Genomic DNA, 19,240 nt, shown 5'->3' with positions numbered 1-19,240 from the left:
GTGCCAGGATTCCCGCGCTAATCTTCATCATAGGCAGCCCGCGAAGCCAGGAATCCCCCGCTAATCTTCATCATAGGCTGTCCCTCGGAGCCAGGAATACCCCGCTAATCTTAATCATAAGCAGTCCCCGGGGCCAGGAATCCCCCGCTAATCTTCATCATAGGCAGTCCCCCCGGAGCCAGGAATCCCCCGCTAATCCTCATCATAGGCCATCTCCCCGGAGCCAGGACTCCCCCGCTAATCTTCATCATAGGCAGTCCCCACGGAGCCAGGAATCCCCCGCTAATCTTCATCATAGGCAGTCCCCACGGAGCCAGGAATTCCCCGCTAATCTTCATCATAGGCACTCACCCGGAGCCAGGAATCCCCCGCTAATCTTCATCATAGGCAGTCCCCCCGGAGCCAGGAATCCCCCGCTAATCTTCATCATAGGCAGTCACCCGGAGCCAGGAATTCCCCGCTCATCTTCATCATAGACAGTCCCCTGCGAGCCAGGAATCCCCCGCTAATCTTCATCATAGGCAGTCCCCCCGGAGCCAGGAATCCCCCGCTAATCTTCATCATAGGCAGTCCCCGGAGCCAGGAATCCCCCGCTAATCTTCATCATAGGCAGTCCCCGGAGCCAGGAATCCCCCGCTAATCTTCATCATAGGCAGCCCCCGGAGACAGGAATCCCCCGCTAATCTTCATCATAGGCCGTCCCCCCCGGAGACAGGAATCCCCCGCTAATCTTCATCATAGGCCGTCCCCCCCGGAGCCAGGAATCCCCCGCTAATCTTCATCACAGGCAGTCCCCCCCGGAGCCAGGAATCCCCCGTTAATCTTCATCATAGGCATTCACCCGGAGCCAGGATTTCCCCGCTAATCTTCATCATAGGCAGTCGCTCGGAATCGAGGAAGACTTGCTTCCACTCCTGAAGTGAGTTGTTTGGTGGCTGAACAGTCCAATACGGGAGCCACAGTCCCTGTCACAGGTGGGACAGACAGTGGTTGAGGGAAGGGGTGAGTGGGACTGGTTTGCCGCACGCTCCTTCCACTGCCTGCGCGTGGTTTCTGCACGCTCTCGGCATTGAGACTCAAGTTGCGCAGCGCCCTCCTGGATGCACTTTCTCCACTTAGGGCGTTCTTTGGCCAGGGACTCCCAGGTGACAGTGGTGATGTCGCACTTTATCAGGGGGGCTTTGAGGGTGTCCTTTGGCTCGTTTGCCGTGAAGGAGCTCTGCATAGAGAACTTGCTTTGGGATTCTCGTGTCTGGCATGCGGACAGTGTGGCCTGCCCAGCGGAGTTGGTCGAGTGTGGTCAGTGCTTCAATACTGGGGATGTTGGCCTGGTCGAGGACACTGATGTTGGTGCGTCTGTCCTCCCAGGGCATTTGCAGGATCTTGCGAAGACAGCGTTGGTGGTATTTCTCCAGCGACTTGAGGTGTCTACTGTACATGGTCCATGTCTCTGAGCCATACAGGAGGGTGGGTATTACTACAGCCCTGTAGACCATGAGCTGGGGGTGAGGTACCTACTGTACATGGTCCATGTCTCTGAGCCATACAGGAGGGTGGGTATTACTACAGCCCTGTAGACCATGAGCTGGGGGTGAGGTACCTACTGTACATGGTCCATGTCTCTGGGTCATACAGGAGGGTGGGTATTACTACAGCCCTGTAGACCATGAGCTGGGGGTGAGGTACCTACTGTACATGGTCCATGTCTCTGGGTCATACAGGAGGGTGGGTATTACTACAGCCCTGTAGACCATGAGTTTGGTGGTAGTTTTGAGAGCCTGGTCCTCAGACGGCTGAAGGCTGCACTGGCGCACTGGAGGCGATGTTGAATCTCCGCATCAATGTCTGTTTTTGTTGATAAGAGGCTCCCGAGATATGGGAAATGGTTCACATCGTCGAGGGCCGCACCGTGGATCTTGATGACTGGGGGGACAGGCTGGTGGAGGACCTTTGTCTTACGGATCACTAATGAGTTTTCAGGTGACTGAAGAGCCAATGCAGGACCGACAGTGTCTGTCACAGGGAAGGCAGACAGTGGGTGGGTGGGGCCTGGGTCATGTGATCCTGCCGCTGGGATTCCCAGCTAGTAACCTCTCCCGTTCCCGGGGGGGGGGGGGGGCAGACAGTGGGTGGGTGGGGCCTGGGTCGTGTGATCCTGCCGCTGGGATTCCCAGCTAGTAACCTCTCCCATTCCCGGGGGGGGGGCAAACAGTGGGTGGGTGGGGCCTGGGTCATGTGATCCTGCCGCTGGGATTCCCAGCTAGTAACCTCTCCCGTTCCCGGGGGAGGGGGGGCAGACAGTGGGTGGGTGGGGCCTGGGTCGTGTGATCCTGCCGCTGGGATTCCCAGCTAGTAACCTCTCCCGTTCCCGGGGGAGGGGGGGCAGACAGTGGGTGGGTGGGGCCTGGGTCGTGTGATCCTGCCGCTGGGATTCCCAGCTAGTAACCTCTCCCATTCCCGGGGGGGGGCAGACAGTGGGTGGGTGGGGCCTGGGTCGTGTGATCCTGCCGCTGGGCTTCCCAGCTAGTAACCTCTCCCATTCCCGGGGGGGGGGGGCAAACAGTGGGTGGGTGGGGCCTGGGTCATGTGATCCTGCCGCTGGGATTCCCAGCTAGTAACCTCTCCCATTCCCGGGGGGGGGGGGCAAACAGTGGGTGGGTGGGGCCTGGGTCATGTGATCCTGCCGCTGGGATTCCCAGCTAGTAACCTCTCCCATTCCCGGGGGGGGGCAGACAGTGGGTGGGTGGGGCCTGGGTCGTGTGATCCTGCCGCTGGGATTCCCAGCTAGTAACCTCTCCCATTCCCGGGGGGGGGGCAGACAGTGGGTGGGTGGGGCCTGGGTCATGTGATCCTGCCGCTGGGATTCCCAGCTAGTAACCTCTCCCATTCCCGGGGGGGGGGGCAAACAGTGGGTGGGTGGGGCCTGGGTCATGTGATCCTGCCGCTGGGATTCCCAGCTAGTAACCTCTCCCATTCCCGGGGGGGGGCAGACAGTGGGTGGGTGGGGCCTGGGTCATGTGATCCTGCCGCTGGGATTCCCAGCTAGTAACCTCTCCCATTCCCGGGGGGGGGGCAGACAGTGGGTGGGTGGGGCCTGGGTCGTGTGATCCTGCCGCTGGGATTCCCAGCTAGTAACCTCTCCCGTTCCCGGGGGGGGGGCAGACAGTGGGTGGGTGGGGCCTGGGTCATGTGATCCTGCCGCTGGGATTCCCAGCTAGTAACCTCTCCCGTTCCCGGGGGGGGGGGCAAACAGTGGGTGGGTGGGGCCTGGGTCGTGTGATCCTGCCGCTGGGCTTCCCAGCTAGTAACCTCTCCCATTCCCGGGGGGGGGGGCAAACAGTGGGTGGGTGGGGCCTGGGTCGTGTGATCCTGCTGCTGGGATTCCCAGCTAGTAACCTCTCCCGTTCCCGGGGGGGGGGCAGACAGTGGGTGGGTGGGGCCTGGGTCGTGTGATCCTGCCGCTGGGATTCCCAGCTAGTAACCTCTCCCGTTCCCGGCGGGGGGGCAGGTAGTGGGCAGGTGGTGGGTGGGTGGGGGGTGGGGGGGGGGAACCTGGCTCGTGCGATCCTGCCCCTGGGCTTCCCAGGGGTCAAGTATGTATCGGAGTAGCTGCAGAGCATTCTGAAGGGGGAGGGTGAAAAGCCAGTTGTCGTGGTGCACATAGGTACCAATGATATCAATAAAAAGTGGGATGAGGTCCTACAAGCTGAACTTAGGGAGCTAGGAGTTAAATTAAAAAGCAGGACCTCAAAGGGAGTACTCTCAGGATTGCTACCAGTGCCACGTACTAGTCAGAGTAGGAATGGCAGGATAGCTCAGATGAATATGTGGCTTGAGGAGTGGTGCAGCAGGGAGGGATTCAAATTCCTGGGATATTGGAACCGGTTCTGGGGGAGGTGGGACCTGTACAAACCAGACAGTCTGCACCTAGGCAGGACCGGAACCAATGTCCTAGGGGGAGTGTTTGCTAGTGCTATTGGGGAGGGGTTAAACTAATATGGCAGGTGGATGGGAACCTATGCAGGGAGACAGAAGGAAATAAAATGGAGGCAGAAGCAAAAGACAGAAAGGAGAATAGTAAAAGTGGAGGGTAGAGAAACCCAAGGCAAAAATCAAAAAGGGCCACGTTACAGCAAAATTCTAAAGGGACAAAGAGTGTTAAAAAGACAAGCCTGAAGGCTTTGTGCCTCAATGCGAGGAGTATTCGTTATAAGGTGGATGAATTAACTGCGCAGGCAGCTATTAACGATTATGATATAATTGGGATTACGGAGTCATGGCTCCAGGGTGATCAAGGCTGGGAACTCAACATCCAGGGGTATTCAACATTCAGGAAGGATAGACAGAAAGGAAAAGGAGGTGGGGTGGCATTGCTGGTTAAAGAGGAAATTAACGCAATAGTAAGGAAGGACATTAGCCTGGATGATGTGGAATCGGTATGGGTGGAGCTGCGGAATACCAAAGGGTAGAAAACGCTAGTGGGAGTTGTGTACAGACCACCAAACAGTAGTAGTGAGGTTGGGGATGGCATCAAACAGGAAATTAGGGATGCGTGCAATAAAGGTACAGCAGTTATCATGGGCGACTTTAATCTACATATTGATTGGGTTAACCAAGTTGGTAGCAATGCGGTGGAGGAGGATTTCCTGGAGTGTATTAGGGATGGCTTTCTAGACCAATATGTCGAGGGACCAACTATAGAGCTGGCCATCCAAGACTGGGTGATGTGAAATGAGAAAGAACTAATTAGCAATCTTGTTGTGCAAGGCCCCCTGGGGAAGAGTGACCATAATATGGTAGAATTATTTATTAAGATGGAGAGTGACACAGTTAATTCAGAGACTAGGGTCCTGAACTTAAGGAAAGGTAACTTCGATGGTATGAGATGTGAATTGGCTAGAATAGACTGGCAAATGATACTTAAAGGGTTGACAGTGGATAGGCAATGGCAAACATTTAAAGATCACATGGATGAACTTCAACAATTGCACATCCCTGTCTGGAGTAAAAATAAAACAGGGAAGGTGGCTGAACCGTGGCTAACAAGGGAAATTAGGGATAGTGTTAAATCCAAGGAAGAGGCATATAAATTGGCTAGAAAAAGCAGAAAACCTGAGGACTGGGAGAATTTTATAATACAGCAGAGGAGGACAACGGGTCTAATTAGGAGGGGGAAAATAGAATATGAGAGGAAGCTTGTAGGGAACATAAAAACTGACTGCAAAAGCTTCTATAGATATGTGAAGAGAAAAAGATTAGTGAAGACCAACGTAGGTCCTTTGCAGACAGAATCAGGTGAATTTATAATGAGGAACAAAGAAATGGCAGACCAATTGAACAAATACTTCGGTTCTGTCTTCACTAAGGAAGACACAAATAACCTTCCGGAAATACTCGGGGTTCGAGGGTCTAGCGAAAAGAAGGAAATCCTTATTAGTCAGGAAATTGTGTTGGGGAAATTGATGGGATTGAAGGCCGATAAATCCCCAGAGCCTGATAGGCTGCAACCCAGAGTACTTAAGGAAGTGGCCCTAGAAATAGTGGATGCATTGGTGATCATTTTCCAACAGTCTATCGACTCTGGATCAGTTCCTATGGACTGGAGGGTAGCTAATGTAACACCACTTTTTGAAAAAGGAGGGAGAGAGAAAACGGGTAATTATAGACTGGTTAGCCTGACATCAGTAGTGGGGAAAATGTTGGAATCAATTATTAAAGATGAAATAGCAGCGCATTTGGAAAGCAGTGACAGGATCGGTCCAAGTCAACATGGATTTATGAAAGGGAAATCCTGCTTGACAAATCTTCTAGAATTTTTTGAGGATGTAACTAGTAGAGTGGACAAGGGAGAACCCAGTGGATGTGGTGTATTTGGACTTTCAAAAGGCTTTTGACAAGGTCCCACACAAGAGATTAGTGTGCAAAATCAAAGCACATGGTATTGGGGATAATGTACTGACGTGGATAGAAAACTGGTTGGCAGACAGGAAGCAGAGAGTCGGGATAAACGGGTCCTTTTCAGAATGCTGCAGGGTTCAGTGCTGGGACCCCAAGAGGCTGCAGGGTGACTTGGACAGGTTAGGTGAGTGGGCAAATACATGGCAGATGCAGTATAATGTGGATAAATGTGACGTTATCCACTTTGGGGGCAAAAACACGAAGGCAGAATATTATCTGAATGATGACAGATTAGGAAAAGGGGAGGTGCAACGAGACCTGGGTGTCATGGTTCATCAGTCATTGAAAGTTGGCATGCAGGTACAGCAGGCGGTGAAGAAGGCAAATGGCACGTTGGCCTTCATAGCTAGGGGATTTGAGTATAGGAGCAGGGAGGTCTTACTGTAGTTGTACAGGGACTTAGTGAGGCCTCACCTGGAATATTGTGTTCAGTTTTGATTCCCTAATCTGAGGAAGGACATTCTTGCTATTGAGGGAGTGCAGCGAAGGTTCACCAGATTGATTCCTGGGATGGCAGGACTGATATATGAGGAGTGATTGGATCAACTGAGCCTTTATACACTGGAGTTTAGAAGAATGAGAGGGGATCTCATAGAAACATATAAAATTCTGACGGGACTGGACAGGTTAGATGCGAGAAGAATGTTCCCGATGTTGAGGAAGTCCAGAACCAGGGGACACAGTCTAAGGATAAGGGGTAAGTCATTTAGGACCGAGATGAGGAGAAACTTCTTCATTCAGAGAGTGGTGAACCTGTGGAATTCCCTACCACAGAGAGTTGTTGAGGCCAATTCACTAAATATAGTCAAGACGGTTAGATGTGGCCCTTATGGCCAAAGGAATCAAGGGGTATGGAGAGAAAGCAGGAAAGGGGTACTGAGGGATTGATCAGCCATGATCTTATTGAATGGTGATGCAGGCTCGAAGGGCCGAATGGCCTACTCCTGCACCTATTTTGTATGTTTCTATGTTTCTAATGCCCTCTCCCATTCCCAGGGGGGACAGAACCCAACACGGCGAGGCTGGGGGTGAGCCATGGTGCTTCCCCTTTCACTGATTCCCCTGACTGTAGTGCGGCTGAGTTTTTGTACCAGCCCAGCCCTGCTTCCTCTCACTGTGTCTCGCACAGTAATAGATGGCGGTGTCGCTGGCTGTCAGTTTGCTGATTTCCAGGTAGGCGATCGTGGTCGAACCTCTTGAAGGAACAAATCGTCCTCGAATTCCAGGCGCATAATCACTATTTTCGCCATGCTTGTAATCCAGTAACCACTCCAGCCCTTGCCCGGGGGCCTGTCTAACCCAGTTCAGCCAGTAGCTGTCGAGGCTGAAGCCACTGACTGTACAGGACAGTTTGTGAGACTCCCCGGGCCGTTTCACGGCAGCAGCAGACTGTCTCAGCTCGATAGCGGACCGCACGCCTGTGAACAGAAGAGAGAGTGAGAAGGGTGCACTTTAATACAGGGAACAACACGGGCTCACACAGCCTCCCGGACAAGCCAGGCAGCACTGGGTGCACAATAACTCACCCATCACACAGGCCAGAAGGACACCGAGACAAGCAGCACTCGCCATAGCCCCTGTGTGTGCAGACAGACAGATACACGCCACAAATCGGCAGCTTCAGGGCGCCTTGGTGTGGGGACCCAGTCAGTGCTGTTTAAATAGGGAACTGGGCTGAGTGAGTGAGTGAGTGAGGTTCCAACAGAGGCACACCCACTCAAACCACAGGCTCAGCTTCCTCTCACCGCCCCCAGCACACATTTCAATTCCCTGATTTATTTATACAGCAGGTCCCCAGCAAGTATCAGTTCCGCATTCAAGGTCCAGGGACACTTAACTTTAGTTTATTTATTTGAATGTTAAACAGAGACAGGAAGTAGAGAGTCGGGATAAACGGGTCCTTTTCAGAATGGCAGGCAGTGACTAGTGGGGTGCCGCAGGGCTCAGTGCTGGGACCCCAGCTCTTTACAATATACATTAACGATTTGGATGAAGGAATTGAGTGTAATATCTCCAAGTTTGCAGATGACACTAAGCTGGGTGGTGATGTGAGCTGTGAGGACGATGCTATGAGGCTGCAGAGTGACTTGGACAGGTTAGGTGAGTGGGCAAATACATGGCAGATGCAGTATAATGTGGATAAATGTGAGGTTATCCATTTTGGGGGCAAAAACACGAAGGCAGAATATTATCTGAATGGCGGCAGATTAGGAAAAGGGGATGTGCAACGAGACCTGGGTGTCATGGTACATCAGTTTTGGTCTCCTAATCTGAGGAAGGACGTTCTTGATATTGAGGGAGTGCAGCGAAGGTTCACCAGACTGATTCCCGGGATGGAAGGACTGACATATAAGGAGAGACTGGATCGACTGGGCCTGTATTCACTGGAATTTAGAAGAATGAGAGGGGATCTCATAGAAACATATAAAATTCTGAAGAGACTGGACAGGTTAGATGCGGGAAGAATGTTCCCGATGTTGGGGAAGTCCAGAACCAGGGGACACAGTCTAAGGATAAGGGGTAGGCCATTTCGGACTGAGATGAGGAGAAACTTCTTCACTCAGAGAGTTGTTAACCTGTGGAATTCTCTACCGTAGAGAGTTGTTGATGCCAGTTCGTTGGATATATTCAAGAGGGAGTTAGATATGGCCCTTACGGCTAAAGGGATCGAGGGGTATGGAGAGAAAGCAGGAAAGGGGTACTGAGGGAATGATCAGCCATGATCTTATTGAATGGTGGTGCAGGCTCGACAGCTCCTTCCAATCCACTCCATCCAGGCCCCTCATAGTTTTATACACCTCAATTAACTCTCCCCTCAGCCTCCACTATTCCAAATAAAACACCCCCGGCCTATCCAATCTTTCCTCATGGCCAACATTCTCCAGTCCTGGCAACATCCTCGTAAACCTCCTCTGTACCCTCTCCAGTGCAATCACATCTTTCCTGTAATGTGGTGACCAGAACTGCACGCAGTACTCCAGCTGTGGCCTAACAATGTTGTGTACAGTTCAAGCCTAACCCCCCTGCTCTTGTATCCTGTGCCTCGGCCAATAGAAGTGTGGCCCAGAACATACGGAGGCCCCCCGAGCCCGGCCCACGGGTGAGTGCTGTGATTGAAGGAGTGTGGATGGGCCGGTTCCATGGTCACAAGGGTTGATATGTTGGACAGTGTCCCTGACAGTGGTGTGGAGGTTGTGTTACTGGACCAGGAATCCCGAGGCCTGGGCCGGTCCAGTGCACTCATCAATCCCACCAGTTTAACAATCTCAAATCAGTTTACAAATCTGGAGCTTTTAAAGTGGAGCAGGTAGCGGTGAGAGTCCCGACTGTTGTTCAGGGAAGGAAACCTGTCGCCCTTACCCGGCCCGGCCTATATGTGACTCCAGACACACACCAACTCCTCACTGCCCTGTGAGGTGGGCCGGGCCAGACACTGGGTTGTCCCAAACCCAGGGTCAGGGAGAAGGCCAAACACCATCACTCCCTTCTCATTGGCTACTAGGGCATGGGCACAAAATGGCGGCTTGGCCAGCGATGGCCACATCCCGAGAACGGAGTGTTCAACAATCGCAGCCATTATTGGCTCCGTGTTTTCCACTCCCTCTGCACGGCCGTGTTGTGGGGGAGGGGCTGGGGGGGGGATTGATGTGGGGGGAGGGGAGGGAGGGAGAGGAGAGGGGATTGATGGGGGCAGGGGGAGGGGATTGATGGAGAGGGGAGAAGGGAGAGAGAGGAGAGGGGATCAATGGCGGGGGAGGTGGGGGAGTGGAGAAGCTCGGAGAGTGGGGAGAGGGTCAGGAACTCGGGGTCGGGGGGGCAAGGTCAGGAACTCGGGGTCGGGGGGTAAGGTCAGGAACTCGGGGTCGGGGGAGAAGGTCAGGAACTCGGGGTCGGGGGGTAAGGTCAGGAACTCAGGGTCGGGAGGGTAAGGTCAGGAACTCGGGGTCGGGGGAGAAGGTCAGGAACTCGGGGTCGGGGGGGTAAGGTCAGGAACTCGGGGTCAGGGGTTTAAGGTCAGGAACTCGGGGTCGGGGGTAAGGTCAGGAACTCGGGGTCGGGGGGTAAGGTCAGGAACTCGGGGTCGGGGGGTAAGGTCAGAAACTCGGGGTCGGGGGGTAAGGTCAGGAACTCAGGGGGCGGGGGGTAAGGTCAGGAACTCGGGGTCGGGGGGTAAGGTCAGGAACTCGGGGTCGGGGGGTAAGGTCAGGAACTCGGGGTCGGGGGGTAAGCTCAGGAACTCGGGGTCGGGGGGTAAGGTCAGGAACTCAGGGGGTGGGGGGCCAGGTCAGGAACTCGGGGAACCCACACAGCCAGCTTGCCGGATTCTCGATACAGAAAGTGCCCGGTCTGGGGTGTGTTGAATGGCCCACGCTGCCCCTTAAAGGGGCCGGGCAGAGCCAAACGAGACTAGAGAGAATATGGATTGTGTGTTGGTCCCACAACATGATAACATTATATTAAGGTAATCGACTCGTCCAAAGTTCTCATGGCCAGCCTCCCATCTTCCAGCCTCAATCAACGTGAGCTCATCCAAAACTCTGCTGCAGGTCTTATCCCATTGCCCCTGGACCTTCCCCCATTGCCCCTGGACATTCTCCCATTGCCCCTGGATCTTCCCCCATTGCCCTTGGACCTCCCGCCATTGCCCCTGGACCTTCCCCCATTGCCCCTTGACCTTCCCCCATTGCCCCTGGATTTTCTCCCATTGCCCCTGGACCTTCCCCCATTGCCCCTGGATCTTCCCCCATTGCCCCTGGACATTCTCCCATTGCCCCTGGATCTTCCCCCATTGCCCTTGGACCTCCCGCCATTGCCCCTGGACCTTCCCCCATTGCCCCTTGATCTTCCCCCATTGCCCCTGGACCTTCCCCCATTGCCCTTGGACCTCCCGCCATTGCCCCTGGACCTTCCCCCATTGCCCCTGGATCTTCTCCCATTGCCACTGGACCTTCCCCCATTGCCCCTGGATCTTCTCCCATTGCCCCTGGACCTTCCCCCATTGCCCTTGGACCTTCCTCCATTGCCCCTGGACCTTTCCCCATTGCCCCTGGACCTTCCCCATTGCCCTTTGACCTCCCGCCATTGCCCCTGGACCTGCCCCATTGCCCCTGGACCTTCCCCCTTTGCCCCTGGACCTTCCCCCATTGCCCCTGGAACTTCTCCCATTACCCCTGGACCTTCTCCCATTGCCCCTGGACCTGCCCCATTGCCCCTGGACCTTCCCCCTTTGCCCCTGGACCTTCCCCCATTGCCCCTGGACCTTCCCCATTGCCCTTTGACCTCCCGCCATTGCCCCTGGACCTGCCCCATTGCCCCTGGACCTTCCCCCTTTGCCCCTGGACCTTCCCCCATTGCCCCTGGAACTTCTCCCATTACCCCTGGACCTTCTCCCATTGCCCCTGGACCTGCCCCATTGCCCCTGGACCTTCCCCCTTTGCCCCTGGACCTTCCCCCATTACCCCTGGACCTTTTCCCATTGCCCCTGGACCTTCCTCCATTGCCCCTGGAGTGCAGCAGCATAGAATGGCATTCGTGAGTTTGGTAAGTGGGTGAGTTTTAAGGGTTATTCTCTTTAAACCATTTGGAGGCTGGAGTAAATTGTTAGTGCCAATTGCCAGCAGCTTCTAAGTAAGTAGCAGTTTAATTTAAAAGGGAAAAGTTAAATAGTTGGGGATCTTTCAGGGTTAGGCAGAGAAAAACAAGGTAACTCTCCAGTAGGAGGCAATTAGCAGCTAGTTAAAACCAGTTCTGTAAACGACTGACCAGTAGTGAGTCATCTGACCTAGATACAGTTTAAAAAGAGGCAGTTCATGCAGAGCACGGAGTGCAGCAGCATAGAGTGGCATTCGTGAGTTTGGTAAGTGGGTGAGTTTTAAGAGAAAGTGGGGGTGGCAGGTGCTGTTTTGTCTTATTTTTCCTACCAGTGCTGACACTAGAGCAGCTGATAAAGAGTGCGAGAGTAGGAGACGGAGGCCCAGAGACCAACCCAACCAACTGCAGACAAAGATAGAGGGGTGAGAAATCAAGAGGTGACGTCACAGCCAAGCTGGTAAGTGGTTGGCTGTTCGACTGGTAAGTATAACTCTCTTTTAGACTGACATTTAGATTGGTTTAATTGGCAGCGAACTACTAAGTAGACGTTTGGTATTTAAGTAAATTTTAGTAAGTAAATTAATTTAAGGGTTAAGTCATGGCAGGAGAGCTCGGACCCATGTCATGCTCCTCCTGTGCTATATGGGATATCAGGGACTGTCCCTGACTACTATGTGTGTGGGAAGTGTGTCCAGCTGCAGCTCCTGACAGACAGCATGACGGCACTGGAGCTGCGGATGGACTCACTCTGGAGCATGCGCGATGCTGAGAATGTTGTGGATAGCACATTTAGTGAGTTGGTCACACCGCAGGTAAGGGTTAGGACAGATAGTGAATGGGTGACCAAGAGACAAGGCAAGAGCAGGAAGGTAGTGCAGGTGTCCCCTGCGGTCATCTTCCTCCAAAACAGATATACCGTTTTGGATACTGTTGGGGGAGATGAATTACCGGGGAAGGCACCAGCAGCCAGGTTCATGGCACCGTGGGTGGCTCTGCTGCACAGAAGGGCAGGAAAAAGAGTGGGAGAGCGATAGTGATAGGGGACTCTATTGTAAGGGGAATAGATAGGAGTTTCTGCGGCCACAGCCGAGACTCCAGGATGGTATGTTGCCTCCCTGGTGCAAGGGTCAAGGATGTCTCGGAGCGGCTGCAGAGCATTCTGGAGAGGGAGGGTGAACAGCCAGTTGTCGTGGTACACGTAGGTACCAATGATATTGGTAAGAAGCGGGAAGAGGTCCTACAAGCTGAATTTAGGGAGCTAGGAGTTAAATTAAAAAGGACCTCAAAGGTAGTAATCTCTGGATTGCTACCAGTCCCACGTGCTAATCAGAGTAGAGGGAGCAGGATAGTTAGAATAAATACGTGGCTTGAGCAGTGGTGCAAGAGGGAGGGATTCAAATTCCTGGGACATTGGAACCAGTTCTTGGGAAGTGGGACCTGTACAAAAGGGATGGTCTGTACTTGGGCAGGACTGGAACTGATGTCCTCGGGGTAACATTTGCTAATGCAGTTCGGGAGTGTTTAAACTAATATGGCAGGGGGATGGGAACCTATGCAGCGAGACAGGGCGAAGTAATATGGAGTCAGAAACAGATGGTAGAAAGGTAAAAAGCAATATTGGAAGGCCGAGTAAACAAAGGCAAGAAACAAAAAGGGCCACACTACATTATAATTCTAAAAGGACAAAGGGTGTTAAAAAAACAAGCCTGAAGGCTTTGTGTCTTAATGCAAGGAGTATCCGTAATAAGGTGGATGAATTAACTGTGCAAATAGATGTTAACAGATATGATGTGATTGGGATTACAGAGACGTGGCTCCAGGATGATCAGGGCTGGGAACTCAACATCCAGGGGTATTCAACATTCAGGAAGGATAGAATAAAAAGAAAAGGAGATGGGGTAGCATTGCTGGTTAAAGAGGAGATTAATGCAATAGTTCGGAAGGACATTAGCTTGGATGATGTGGAATCTATATGGGTAGAGCTGCAGAACACCAAAGGGCAAAAAACATTAGTGGGAGTTGTGTACAGACCTCCAAACAGTAGTAGTGATGTTGGGGACAGCATCAAACAGGAAATTAGGGATGCATGCAATAAAGGTGCAGCAGTTATCATGAGTGACTTTAATATGCATATAGATTGGGCTAACCAAACTGGAAGCAATACGGTGGAGAAGGATTTCCTGGAGTGCATAAGGGATGGTTTTCTAGACCAATATGTCGAGGAACCAAGTAGGGGGGTGGCCATCTTAGACTGGGTGTTGTGTAATGAGAGAAGATTAATTAACAATCTCGTTGTGCGAGGCCCCTTGGGGAAGAGTGACCATAATATGGTGGAATTCTACATTAGGATGGAGAATGAAACAGTTAATTCAGAGACCATGGTCCAGAACTTAAAGAAGGGTAACTTTGAAGGTATGAGGCATGAATTGACTAGGATAGATTAGTAAATGATACTTAAGGGGTTGACAGTGGATGGGCAATGGCAGACATTTAGAGACCGCATGGATGAACTACAACAATTGTACATTCCTGTCTGGCGTAAAAATAAAAAAAGGAAGGTGGCTCAACCGTGGCTATCAAGGGAAATCAGGGATAGTATTAAAGCCAAGGAAGTGGCATACAAATTGGCCAGAAATAGCAGCGAACCTGGGGACTGGGAGAAATTTAGAACTCAGCAGAGGAGGATAAAGGGATTGATTAGGGCAGGGAAAATAGAGTACGAGAGGACGCTTGCAGGGAACATTAAGACGGACTGCAAAAGCTTCTATAGATATGTAAAGAGAAAAAGGTTAGTAAAGACAAACGTAGAAACATAGAAACATAGAAAATAGGTGCAGGAGCAGGCCATTCGGCCCTTCTAGCCTGCACCGCCATTCAATGAGTTCATGGCTGAACATGAAACTTCAGTACCCCCTTCCTGCTTTCTCACCATACCCCTTGATCCTCCGAGTAGTAAGGACTTCATCTAACTCCCTTTTGAATATATTTAGTGAATTGGCCTCAACTACTTTCTGTGGTAGTTCCCCTGCAGTCAGAATCAGGGGAAGTCATAACGGGGAACAGAGAAATGGCGGACCAATTGAACAAGTACTTTGGTTCGGTATTCACTAAGGAGGACACAAACAACCTTCCGGATATAAAAGGGGTTAGAGGGTCTAGTAAGAAGGAGGAACTGAGGGAAATCCTTATTAGTCGGGAAATTGTGTTGGGAAAATTGATGGGATTGAAGGCTGAAAAATTCCCAGGGCCTGATGGACTGCATCCCAGAGTACTTAAGAAGATGGCCTTTGAAATAGTGGCTGCATTGACAGTCATTTTCTAACATTCCATAGACTCTGGATGAGTTCCTATGGAGTGGAGGGTAGCCAATGTAATCCCACTTTTTAAAAATGGAGGGAGAGAGAAAACAGGGAATTATAGACCGGTCAGCCTGACATCGGTAGTGGGTAAAATGATGGAATCAATTATTAAGGATGTCATAACAGCGCATTTGGAAAGAGGTGACATGATAGGTCCAAGTCAGCATGGATTTGTGAAAGGGAAATCATGCTTGACAAATCTTCTGGAATTTTTTGAGGATGTTTCCAGTAGAGTGGACAAGGGAGAACCAGTTGATGTGGTGTATTTGGACTTTCAGAAGGCTTTCGATAAGGTCCCACACAAGAGATTAATGTGCAAAGTTAAAGCACATGGGATTGGGGGTAGTGTGCTGACGTGGATTGAGAACTGATTGTCAGACAGGAAGCAAAGAGTTGGAGTAAATGGGTACTTTTCAGAATGGCAGGCAATGACTAGTGGGGTACAGCAAGGTTCTGTGCTGGGGCCCCAGCTGTTTACATTGTACATTAATGATTTAGAAGAGGGGATTAAATGTAGTATCTCCAAATTTGCGGATGACACTAAGTTGTGTGGCAGTGTGAGCTGCGAGGAGGATGCTATGAGGCTGCAGAGTGACTTGGATAGGTTAGGTGAGTGGGCAAATGCATGGCAGATGAAGTATAATGTAGATAAATGTGAAGTTATCCACTTTGGTGGTAAAAACAGAGAGACAGACTATTATTTCAATGGTGACAGATTAGGAAAAGGGGAGGTGCAATGAGACCTGGGTGTCATGGTACATCAGTCATTGAAGGTTGGCATGCAGGTACAGCAGGTGGTTAAGAAAGCAAATGGCATGTTGGCCTTCATAGCGAGAGGATTTGAGTATAGGAGCAGGGAGGTGTTACTACGGTTGTACAGGGCCTTGGTGAGGCCACACCTGGAGTATTGTGTACAGTTTTGGTCTCCTAACTTGAGGAAGGGCATTCTTGCTATTGAGGGAGTGCAGCGAAGGTTCACCAGACTGATTCCTGGGATGGCGGTACTGACATATCAAGAAAGATTGGATCAACTGGGCTTGTATTCACTGGAGTTCAGAAGAATGAGAGGGGACCTCATAGAAACGTTTAAAATTCTGACGGGTTTAGACGGGTTAGATGGAGGAAGAATGTTCCCAATGTTGGGGAAGTCCAGAATCAGGGGTCACAGTCTAAGGATAAGGGGTAAGCCATTTAGGACCGAGATGAGGAGAAACTTCTTCACCCAGAGAGTGGTGAACCTGTGGAATTCTCTACCACAGAAAGTTGTTGAGGCCAATTCACTAAATATATTCAAAAAGGAGTTAGATGAAGTCTTTACTACTCGGGGGATCAAGGGGTATGGCGAGAAAACAGGAATGGGGTAATGAAGTTGCATGTTCAGCCATGAACTCATTGAATGGCGGTGCAGGCTAGAAGGGCTGAATGGCCTACTCCTGCACCTATTTTCTATGTTTCTATGTTTCTATTCCCCCATTGCCCCTGGACCTTCCCCCATTGCCCCTGGTCCTTCCCCCATTGCCTTTGTGCTCCTGGACCTAGACTGTCTCCCGATCCACCATCAACATTCCTCCTAAGCTGGGCAACTGTCTGAGAGTCCCGAGCCGGGAGCTTACCGGCTTTTCAATGGGAGATATTGTGCACCTGTAAAGTTTTGAATGGGCCGCACAGCCCGATATTAAAATTCCCATCCCCATGTTACATCCTGTGGCCTCACCCCTTCCTATCTGACCCTGACAGTGTGAGCGCTGGGTGAACTCCTAACCCGAGAGTCTGAGCCCTGTTTGTTCTCTGAAAGCTGTCGATTTAACACTGTGAGCTTTGATAGGAGCCTGGCTCTCACAAACAATGGATCAAATTACACATTCCAGACAAACGTTGTCCTCTAAAGGGAACAATCAGAAATCTGTTCTTCTCCACTATTTCACTGTGACTCAGTGGGTAGCACACTCATCTTGAGTCAGAAGGTTGTGGGTTCAAATCCCACCCTAGACACTTAAGCACATAAATCTAGGCTGACATTCCAGTGCAGTGCTGAGGGAGCCGTGCACTTTCGGAGGTACCGTCTTTCGGATGAGACGTTAACTCAAGGCCTCGTCTGCTCTCCCAAGTGGACGTAAAAGATCCCATGGCACTACTTTGAAGAAGAGCAGGGGAGTTATCCCCGGTGTCCTGGCCAATATTTAACCCTCAATCAACATAAGAAAAACAGTTTATCTGATCATTATCATATTGCTGTTTGTGGGAGCTTGCTGTGCTCAAATTGGCTGCTGCCTTTCCCACAATACAACAGTGACTACATGCCAAAAATACTTCATTGGCTGTAAAGCACTTTGGGACGTCCGGTGGTTGTGGAAGGTGCTATATAAATTCAAGTCTTTCTTTCCAGGGAACCAATCAGAAATTTGGTGTTGCAAATAGAGACAACCTTAAAAATTGGGCGAGGGTGAGTTTGGGAGGTGGGTTCTAAATGATGGGATTTGTGGAAAGCAACTTGCTTACAACTGATCGACAGCTTTAGAACATCGACAGCCATCCATCATCCAGTTATAAACAGGTGATGTGACTAACCAGGGTGGGTGGTGCCCACAATAGCTGACAGTGCATATTATGTAGTGGGAGATCACAGAAATGGATAGGGTCCATATAATGACAGAGTGTTGCAGAATGTACCAATATCTCACAAAGATTCCTGGTACCTTTCCCCTACAGAGGAGAAGAATCCCTTTCTGGGCTTTTCAAATGAGTTTAAAGGGGCAGACGAAGCCTGCGGGGGATAAAAGGGGACGCATTCATGGAGACCCCCCCCCCCCCCAGTGTTTGGACTCATGGGAAAGGGAATTCAAAATGGACCTAAATTACAGAAGCTTGAGATCCCCATAACATCTCTGGGAAGGAGCAGATCAATTTTAAGATTCCACAACATTTTGGCTGCGAAAAAGAGTTACCGAATACAGGAGGTGGGGCTAATCTCTGAAGCAACTTCGTGTATTAAGGATCCCAGACTGTCTGGGGGAACTATTCACCCCCTAAGAGATAATCGAATTACCCAATCAAACACAATGGAAATCATGGTCAGGAAACTGGACAATCCTAAAACAATGCAAACCCAGTGATAGCACATTCTCACATCCTAATCGAGTTACTGCTGACAAAGGAGACATTTGAAAATTAATGGATAGAACAGTTTAAACAGAGCCCAAGAGATTTGATGGGAGATAACGAAGCCTTTTTTTGGGGATATATCTATCCCCAGTTTTACAAGGAAAAACTAACAGAACACAGACAGGAACTCACACAGACTCGAACAGAACACAGACTGGAACACAGACACAGACTCGAACAGAACACAGACTGGAACACAGACACAGACACAAGCAGCCTGCTTCCTCTACAGTGAAGAAATGGAATAGTGAAGGAAACTACCAGAACTCATCAAGAACTGACCAAGCACGAGGCCCACGAAATGGAAGGCTGTCAGCAACCAAATTGACAACCACTCTACAATCTACTTCTGAACGGCCAACGGGGCAGAAATTACCAAAAGGGACTAACTAAAACTATTCCTAACCAAAGAAAGTGGGTACTTACCCCCTACATCCAAAACGCAACTTACCGCATCAACGGATGCACCCCAACCGAAGACTACGCAGTCCGAAGTCCTCTCCTCCGACCGGGGTACAGCTCACCTCGAAGGTCAAGTGCAGCGAACACCGAAACCGCAATTCACCAGCAACTGTCTAAAGGGATTGGTGAGCATAGCCCCTGAACCCTCAGAGCTATAACTTAGTTAGTTAGGGGAATTGGGAGGGGGGAGGCTGGGATAACTTGTGTAAATGTATCTGCATTCTCCTCTTTATCCCATTTACAGTTTAAGCTGTATTCAATTCCCCACAACTGTAATTTGACATTTTATTTAATGTGTTGTACCCCTCAGTGTGTATTGGTCTGTGTGTGTTATTAAAGGTGTGCCTTTTACTTCTTTTTAAACACAATAAAGCCATACCTGCTTCCTACCTTGAAACCAATTGTCTGTCCAAGTCTGTCACAGTCCCTTCATAATTCCAGTGTCGGGAAACAAGGGTGTGGGAGCGATTCGGAACCACTCATATAAGGTCAGAAGGGAAAGCTGACCGCCTGAAAACCACCCCTGACAGTGTACACAATCTGTGGGAGGTGATTAAATGGGTGGTAATCCCAGGACAGTGTAGTGTGTACAGGGGCTGTGGGAGGTGATTAAATGGGTGGTAATCCCAGGACAGTGTACTGTGTACAGGGGCTGTGGGAGGTGATTAAATGGGTGGTAATCCCAGGAGAGTGTACTGTGTACAGGG

The 19,240-nt window shown here is 50.8% G+C and overlaps 1 pseudogene; it reads right to left on the bottom strand.

Annotated features, from left to right (window-relative positions):
* Positions 1-7,530, bottom strand: part of LOC139254794 (immunoglobulin gamma-1 heavy chain-like) — a 105,286-nt pseudogene extending 97,756 nt beyond the window's left edge.
* Between the last annotated feature and the right edge of the window lie 11,710 nt (positions 7,531-19,240).

The sequence above is a fragment of the Pristiophorus japonicus genome, unplaced genomic scaffold, assembly GCF_044704955.1.
Source record: "Pristiophorus japonicus isolate sPriJap1 unplaced genomic scaffold, sPriJap1.hap1 HAP1_SCAFFOLD_577, whole genome shotgun sequence".
Classification (NCBI taxonomy): Eukaryota; Metazoa; Chordata; class Chondrichthyes; family Pristiophoridae; genus Pristiophorus; species Pristiophorus japonicus.
The sequence above is the reverse complement of the archived record's forward strand: the minus strand, read 5'-3'. Positions and strand labels throughout refer to the sequence as shown.